Here is a 9,525-nt window from a genome sequence, read left to right as displayed (position 1 = left end):
CCTACCTAGTGACTTAATAACTAAGAAAAATACTTCCTTCAGTGATATGTTATATAAACTTTTTCATACAATTGAATACACTTGAAAAAAGATTAAACAAAAGAATTGTTCCTTACTCTCTTCAAATAATTTTCCCCTGAATTAAATCAAACTCCCCAATTGCATAACAACCACTCTTTCAGTAATATCATGATCATATACAATCAAATTCCCACACAGACATGGACACGCCTGGATATATGTGCTTGTTAATGGATATACATGCTGTATGTCTGCATGAGTGAATGGATGCAGATCTAGAGAAGTGGAGGGGGTGAAAGAAAGAGGACAGCCTCGGAGAAAGATCAACTGTTAATTCTTTGAAGCCAAATCAGGACACACAGAGACCCCTTTTATTCCAGGCCCTCCAGCTTTTTAGCAGTTTCCTCACTTCCCAGATCTTTTTACCCTTCTAACAGTCTCCATCTGTCAGTGTTTATGTAGCACTCAAAACTAAGCAAGAAGGGAAGAGAAAGAGGTTATTGAAAAACTAAGCAGGATAAACTTCAGAAGAATCTCACGGGGTTGCACAAGCTCTCTTTATAATGCTGAATGTCGCAGCTTCCGGCTCATCATGCTATCTTCCCCAAGGGACTGTTGACGTTCTAGTGTGCTTTGTTCCTAATCTAGTGATTTTCTTTCCATTCTTCTCCCTGAATCATGGAAAAAGTAATGGCACAGTGATGTTTTCCACAGGCTAAATAGAGAACAGTATTGGATAGATGGAGCACACATGGCATGCCAAAAGTAGAATGGATTCCATTTGTAACTTTTTAATCTCTGGATTTATCACCCAGTTATAACGCAGCATGCCAGCTCTTTGTCTTCTTTCAAATCCTTTAGAATTACTTACTTCCTAGATCTCCTAAATAGATCTCCTGAATTTTCTTTTCCTAACAGCTCATTCAATATGATAAAAAAAGAATTTGCATTCAAAATTACTTTTAAAAGAGAAGAAAATACTGGTGAGATTCTCATGGATAGAGTGTTGTGTATTAGTCTTTATTTATATTGGAGATGGCCAAGAGATGCATATCAGTGATCTGCCTTCTTTTTCATCCAGCAGCAGTTTGCAGCTTCAATGGCTTCTAGTTCCCATAGTTCTGTTAATTCCCATGAAAAGCTACCACAGAATAAAACTGGTGAGATCATCCTCTACTATCTACCATTCCCAAAAGAAAGAGGCAAGATTTTGGAAATTGTGGGCCAATTAACATGCCACTCACCTTTTAGGATAGCTGTCTTGACCAAAGCACAAATGCAGTGATTGGTTATATTCAAAGAATTGGTCCTATCATCTCCATCTCTCTCTGGACATCAGAAAGCAGGAGACGGTGAGTTCTAGCCCCACCTCAGGCATGAAAGCTGGCTGGGTGACTTTTGGCCAGTCACCCTCTCTCAGCCCAACTCACCTCACAGGGTTGTTGTTGTGGGGAAAATAGGAGGAGGAAGGAGTATTAGGTATGTTCACCACCTTATTTATAAAAATAAGAAAGGCAGGATAAAAAATCTAAAAAAAATTACTTTCTGCTCTTCTTCTAATGTCTGGATAATTTTCAAGAAATGTATGAGCAGGTTCTGTATGTTGCTCCTTCATTCAATTCTTTGTTTTGTCAGTGAAACTAAGTTTCACTATTCTAGGAGAGCAAACATATGAGACCTTAAGGCATATTCAGAGAACATCACCTTTCTTTCATAACTCTAAGCATGCTTTCCTTACCTTTAAATGTCACAGAATACATTTACCCTTTCTCTCTCCATGATTTTTTCTATTAGCTTTTGCCTGATTTTGAAAAAAAACTTTGGAACAGAGGTAATCTACAAACTCTGAATGCCTGCTCCTTTTTTTTTTTTTAATCTCCTGGAGCCTTTTCCATTGCTGAAAATCAGTAGAGTTTAAGATAAGAAAGACATAAAAACTGTAGCTTCAGCCCTTACACAATAGATTATTTCTAAGTACAATTCAGAGCGTGAGTAATGTCCTTTCCAACACTTCCTCCTTAGTAGCCTTCACATTACCTAATATCTGAAGGAGGGCCTTCGGAGGTATGATTGATTGTTGGTGACAAGGAAAAGATTCTTCTCAATGGCTATGCCTTAATCTCTGGAATTCCCTGCATCAGAAGACCAGACTCCAGTGTCAATACATCAAGATCTTCCTTTTAAGAAGGAATAACTTCATATGAACTTTGTTATATTTCCTTCCTTCCTTCCTTCCTTCCTTCCTTCCTTCCTTCCTTCCTTCCTTCCTTCCTTCCTTCCTTCCTTCCTTCCATCCATCCATCCATCCATCCATCCAGTCAATTTTGACTCCTGGTGACTGCCTGCACTTTTCTTGACAACATTTTTGGAAGAGGTTTGCCATTGCCTTCTTCCTAAGGCTGAGAGAGTATAACTGGGCCAAAGTTGCCCAGCTGGCTTTGGGCATAAGGTGGAATTAGAACTCATGGTCTCCTCGTTTAAAGCTGTCTTAACCACTATTTGGTATCAATTTTAAACCCCTTCAGGATCCCTGAATGATGTATTCCTTCCAAAGGAAAAGAAAACAGAAAAATGGGCAAATGACATTTATGATATGGTCCCAGCTACATTGTTTTAATGCCCCAGACTGCACAGCTCTTGGCCTCCCAACACTGAGTTGCCCAATCTACCAGAAGAATAACCATCCATTATAGAGGAGAAGCAAGAAGGATAGGAATTATGCATTTCATTAGTTTCCCTCTCCTATTCTCTACATCTCAATAATTTACACACTGCTGTTCATGCCAATTTCATGTTTTCTTTGACATTCTTCTTCCAAGCCCTTGAAGCTGCTAAATATACTGTACATATGCCCAGCCTAAATTCCAATCTGACAGCAGAAACTATCTGGAAGAACATGGGAGATTTTTTGCAAATATATTGGCTTAGCTAAGTTACTGCTGACAATTTTTTTTAGTATAATATACTTTAACCATTAAAAAAAAAACTTGAAATTTGATCTAGTGAGTATAATGTAGTTTTAAAATCTGGGTTTTAAAAAGTAACTACATATTGATATTTGCCCCCTAGTGGATTCAGGAAAAAAACCATCTGGAGAACTTGAAATGGAAACGTGGATGTCATTTCATTGTTTTGGGGTTCCAGGTTCATAATTGTAAGATATCTGGGTATGAGAGAAAGACCTTGGCTGGATGATATTTTCTCCTTGGCCAGATGCATACACATTTTAGAAGAATTTGTATGAGGAGAGACATGTTAGTCTATGGTGCTAAACAATTAGGAGTCTGTACCATCTTTTCTGACTAACACATTTTATTAAAAAGCATAAGTTTTCATGAGCTACAGCAAACTTTGTCAGTGAGAACAGAAGAATGAGGTAGAAGGTAGAAAAATGAGACCTACCTCCAAAACACTTAGAAAGTACCATATTGGGGAAAGCTGGATATAGGACTTTTAAGATATAAGATTTCCTGTTGGTTTTGAGTGGGAAATTAATCATCTTTCTTAAAACTGTCTTAATATTAATCAACAGATCTGGAGTGTTGAACTTATTCTTTCCCTTTGCCAATGGGAAGGGAATCCAATTACTCTTAGGGTTTCACTCTTCCTCAGCCCAATCTTTATTTTTGATTTTCCAGTCTAGGAGAAGGGAGACTTCTAACCCAGGCCTTGGATGCTATATTCTGGACACCTTGGCCTCAGGCTTACTGCTATAGAATGCCAGATATACCCGCAATTAGCCCATACTCTTTCATGATTATTTGGTGGAGTAGTAAGCAGACCTGGTATGTATTACTAAGATCTGGTTGGGTGAGGTAACAGGGAGGACCCTTATCTGAAATTTGCCTGCCAGGAGTTTGAATAAAGCCAGAGCCATGACTCCACGGATGAGAGGGGGTTGTGATTACTCTATTGAGACTTTGGCTGATACTAAGGGAAGGAGCCCACCCATCATTTTAGAGTGAGATATTATTATTATGACATTGATACCCAGTTGTATTTCTGCTCCTAGAGCTGGACAGAAGATCTAGCAGGGGTTCATATCTGAAATCTGGAGGCAATGAGAAACTGGATGGATTGAAACAATCTGAAAAACAATTGGGTGGAATTGTTTGTGCATGTCACGTTAGATGGTTTGTCAAGCCCTCCTCTAGTTCAGGAAGGGAAGGTACACATCCTAAAGGGGCAGGTCAATGATATAGGATTCATGGATCTCACTGAATCAACAGGTGGTGACTGAAGCCAGGTATGCTGGCCCATCAGTCATATTCTTTTTTAGAGTGAGGCCTTAGCAAGAGTAATTCATGCCATCATAACTCCATGATCAGGTTACTGTATCTGGACTTGCCCTTGAAGACCACCCAGAAATTGCAATTGTTCAGCAACCTATAGGCTGACAGGAGCGAAGCAATTAATCAGGAAGACACCTACAGTATGATGCAGCTTCGTATTACCAATACATTTCATACTGTAAGTCAAGATGGTGGTGTGGATCTGAAAGCCTGCAGGACTTGGGCATTTCCTTCAAGCAGAATATGCCCAGTCTGTTCTAATCTGGAAAATAAGGGGGAGAGTAGCTCAGAGTCAGATTTCCTTAGTAATCACTCTGGCCCTCTGTAACAAATCTCCTCCTGAGATTAGAATGGCTGCTTTATTGATTATATTTGGGAAAGTAGTAAAGACATTGCCTTCCAACAAGCTACTGGAGCTGGATGACCATCTAGGGACTAGGAGTCACTTTTAACAGTTTTAATCAAACTTTTGCTGAGTAATACGTTTGATTCAGTGCTAATGTTTGCTATTTTAGGATGCATTTTATATAGTATGATACACTAGTATTACTGTGAAGAACTTAAGAGTTTGATCAGTAGGTGGTTTACAAGTTTTGTAAATGAATAAATAACTTACTTAACTGAAGTGTAACTATTCTTACAGCAAGGCAAAGATGTCCCTTCACTCAAATATTTTCTCATATCATTTTAATGCAGGCAAAGAAAATTGGATGTGGGTTTAGGAATATCTTATATAATCTCCTGCAAAGTAATATCTCAAAACATTTTTAGATGAAATTGCAGTAGATGATCTTTTTAGCCTAGTGTTCTATTTCACAAAGATCAGAATAGTTAAAGCAGTGGTCTTTTTTTGCATAAGTGCAGAAGCTTATGCAAGGACACAAAGAAAGAGCAAGACAAAGTAGATAGATACCTTCATACTGTAGAATATGGTAACTTAGTACCATGAACTGCAGGGAGAACTATTTAGTCCATCCTGGATAAAATTAAAACTCACTACTCTCTCAAGAGAATAATAAGAAAACAGAAGACTCACATAGTTTGGATATGTGATGTGAACAGATGGACTAAAAAAAGGTGGAGAGAAGGAGACAGTGGATGTGAGCCAACAGGGTTGGGATGCTTCGGGACCCTTCAATTAAACAGTGACAACTTTTAGGACCCAGGGGGTGTGCCTTCTCTGTCACAGCACTTTTCCTCTGGAATGAAGTTCCCCCAAGATCCGGACACCCCGAAGTGCTCCAGAAGGCCTTAAGGATGTGGCTGTTCTTCCAGACCTTGGGCTAGGGTGGTTGGAGCATCTTGCAAGTTTTGTTGATACATATTTCTTGTGTTGTTGGCCAGATTCACCATCTTGTTCTCTGTTTTGTTCTTATTTGTTTTTATCGGCTTTGGGTTGTTTTGCATTATTTAAACATTAAATTAGCGGGTGGATAGGATCAAACGGATTACTGCAGTGCCCTTGGATGAACTATGAAATTTGCAGTCACCATGAACTGAACCAGTCTTGGTTATACTAACTAGCTCTGTTTTTACCAAATGCCTCCATAAGGTACACAAGCAGAGTGTGATTGCCTATGCTGTTTATCTTTAGTATCTGGTACTCCAAGAATAAAGCCTCTGGATAGCACAATTTCTAAGTCAACTGTAGCTATTGACCCTAAATGCCACTAAATATTGCATCACCTTTAGATACTGACTAGTACAGGCCAATTGCCTTGGTCAGAACCCTTTATGAACGTGAGTGGCTGTGTTCACTCTTCATTATTGAATGCTTTTTAACTGTAGCTCCTGGGATTTCTGACTTTCAGGCATGATCTTACCACAATGAAATAAATCACTAACTCATTAATTTTCCTCTATTAAAAGCACATCAGGCATTTTGCTCATAGCAGAATCAATATATCAGGAACCCGGGTTCCTGAAGTGGCAATTTATCCCATGTCTCCATTAAACAGGAACACCAAACTTCCCTTGAGCGGCAAACATCACTGAAGTGTAGTTATCTCAAATATTTATTAGCAGTAAAAATCTCTCCATGACATTTCAGAATTAAAATCCCAAGCCAAATTTCAGGCCTGTCTCCATATGCAGGCGAAGAAATGTAACAGAAAATGGTTCGCTCTTTCTATAGCTTAAAAGATTATATGCCTCTGGGGAAAAGGGTGGGATGCATGTTAAATGATTATGACAAACCTTAATGCACAGAGCCTTAAACTGTAGCAATGAAATGAGCCAATATTTTATCACTGAATGTGCATTGGCACATTACATCTACCTTGGTGATGTGAGCAAGGTTATGCTAGTTTACAACATAGTCTCTAGATTAGATATCCTAATTTGCATAAAATAGCATGTGCATGCTTGGGTTAAAGCTGGCCTTTGGTTGCACTTGTGGCATACTGGCCAAAAGCTGCCCAAAATGTCCAATATTGCCTTTATCATTAGCAAGGAAAGCTGCATGTGGCATTACTATGCCTCACACTGGTAACATGATCTCCTCCTTCTCCTTCTTACTATGTGAAAGCCTCAACTGACCAAAGACATGAGTGGTGGCAGTGGTCAATATCTACGGGCCTATCTGGTGGTGATCCTTTTTTTTTAGTGCCTTCAAGTCAGTGTTGACTCATGATGATTGCCCGGACAAGCCCCTGCAGTTTTCTCGGCAAGATTTTGGAAGCGGCTTGCCCTTGCCTGGTTCTTCCTAGGGCTGACAGAGAGTGACTGGCCCAAGGTCCCCCAGCTGGCTCTGTGCCTAAGGCAGGACTAGAATTCACCGTTTCCTGGTTTCTGATGCCTTAACCACTACACCACACTGGCTCTTGGTGATGATCCTAGCATATGGAAAAGAATGGTGGGAACTTAAAAGAACAAAAGGCAACATATGTAATAATACGTGGGCTGAAGGAAAGATAGTTTTCAAGGAAAACAAAGTACGGAGAGGTATAACAAGTGAAACATTGGTGTAAATTAGATTTAGCTGTATTTCTTTTTGTTATTTCATGACTTTAAATCTTTTGGTTACTATTACTTACTCCTTTCAGCTCCTTGCATAACCTTGTCTACTCCAAAGCAGAATAGAATGATGGGTATATATCTGCAAGATTTGCATTCCAGAAAATAAGCAGTTTGCTTTCTTGATTCAATGGGCTACTCATAGCAATCCTATCCAGCAAACAAGGTATTTCCTATTGCATTTACAAACCCACATACGAATTAAAAGGCATGCATAGCTACTATATTATTTTAATAATTTTGGTTACTGTACCTTTGGTACATCTCAAGTATTCTTGCTCTAGAAAGCCTTTTACTCTAAGAAAAAGCAATACAATTTATTTGGAATAAGCTAAGTGCCCACATTATTTTAAGTCATAATTTTTTGTTTTGCTTAGCATGCTATCTGAACCCAGACACTGTCATTTGTAAAATATTATTTATGATGTAATATTTACTTTAATATGGTAAATTGTGGTTTATTCAATAGCAAACAATGGTTTAGTGCAACGTATAACTAAGTATAGAACTGGATCTTGACAACCATAAATAAAAAGCATCTTAGAAGAGGGGATTTCCCCAATCCTTCTCTCTGCAACCATCTTAAGAGCCATTCCTGCTGTAATGGAGTGTTAGCCCTTTGAGGTTGTCCAGATCAGGAAACAAGATTCCACAAGACTAGAACTATACTTTGTTGAGGTAAGCTATTATAACAGAATCTTGCAAATCTCATGTGTTTTCCCTTCCCTCCCTCTTTTATAGCCTGAGGAATCAAGGAGGAGGCAGCATGAGTCTCTTCCTAATACTTTCTCCTTTCCCAAAGATCAAGGCATGCTTCTGCCCTTTTTGTTTTTGTAGTGGTTTCTGAATATTTTTCCCAAAGTCATCTCCATGGTTCGCTACATGGAAGGAGGCAAAGGGAGTTTCACTGGGGAGGAATTAGTAGAAATTCACTTTCCACAAACATTCTTCCATTTGTAGTTCTCAGAAATACACATTAATTTAGAATCGGTGAGAAATATATTGGAGGCAAAGCAGCAGAAGGAAGCCGGTGAGAAACCCAAAAATGGACAATGATCACAAATATGCAATACTATAATGTACAAATGTGGCGTGTTTGACTGATGGGGCTGACCAACCCAGCTGCTACCTGGGGGTAAAATACTCAACTCCTGTGTTATTACAGATGTAGCCATCAAAAAGGAGGCATAGCCATCTTTGACAGATTCCTAACTATCACAAAGATGACAGGGAGACTGTGATTCCATGACACTTCCTATTCCACCTTTTTAACCATGATTAATTTAAAAATTGCTCTTTACTTTTGTCTCCCAAGTGGTTAGCCTCCCAATTAAACAACCAGGGGGCTGTTTGGGGCTAAAGCTTCTCTAACTACAGATAGTTGAATTCTATGGTTTGCACAACTCTCCTTGACCCAGCTAATGGAATCAAACAACTACAACCATAAAGGTCCAAGTACTGAATGTATACTAAACAGAAGAGCAGGCCAAGAAGCAAAATGGAAAAACTGGCCAGAAAATATCAGTCGCAAGATGGGATTATGGGGCTGCCAGTTTTGATAGCAGCAGAGATACAGAAAACTACCTTTGCTGCCATTTAGTGGTTGTTCAGATTTTTTCAGCTTAAATCTGGTAGCCCTAAGAAGTATTTGTCCCACTACACTCTTAAACAAGGCAGCTGTAACCAAGTCAAATCTCCTTATTGATGGGTCTGGTAGCACATTAAGTAAAAAAAAAAAATTTTTTTAATCACCATTTGGTAGGGTACCCAGTAGGGCAACCATATCTGAGCTGCAAAGATCTGAAATAACACAAGACAGGAGCAAAGACATACAGAAAATGCTTTGCTGCCATCTAGCAGTCGTCCAGATTCTTACATCCACTGCACTGGCTCCACCACACCACCAGGTCCCCATGCCTGTTGGCAAAATCAGGTCTTCAGGGCCTTGCAAAAAGCCAGCAAGATGAGGGCCACTTTGATCTCTGGAGGGATGACATTCCATAGGGCAGATGCAATGGCAAAAAAGGCTCTCTTCCTGGGTCCCACCAGATGACATTCCCTGGCTGATGGACCTGCAACAATGCTCTTCCTGCCAGACCTGATTGGATGAGTAGATGTAACTGGGGAGAGGCGGTCCCTCAGGTAACCTGGCTCCATACCATGTAGGGCTTTATAGGTCATTGCCAGCACCTTGAAT

Source organism: Python bivittatus, unplaced genomic scaffold (assembly GCF_059951505.1).
Source record: "Python bivittatus isolate LINGU-HERP-01145 unplaced genomic scaffold, Pbiv_v1 ctg000340_np1212, whole genome shotgun sequence".
NCBI classification, from domain to species: Eukaryota; Metazoa; Chordata; class Lepidosauria; order Squamata; family Pythonidae; genus Python; species Python bivittatus.
The sequence above is the reverse complement of the archived record's forward strand: the minus strand, read 5'-3'. Positions refer to the sequence as shown.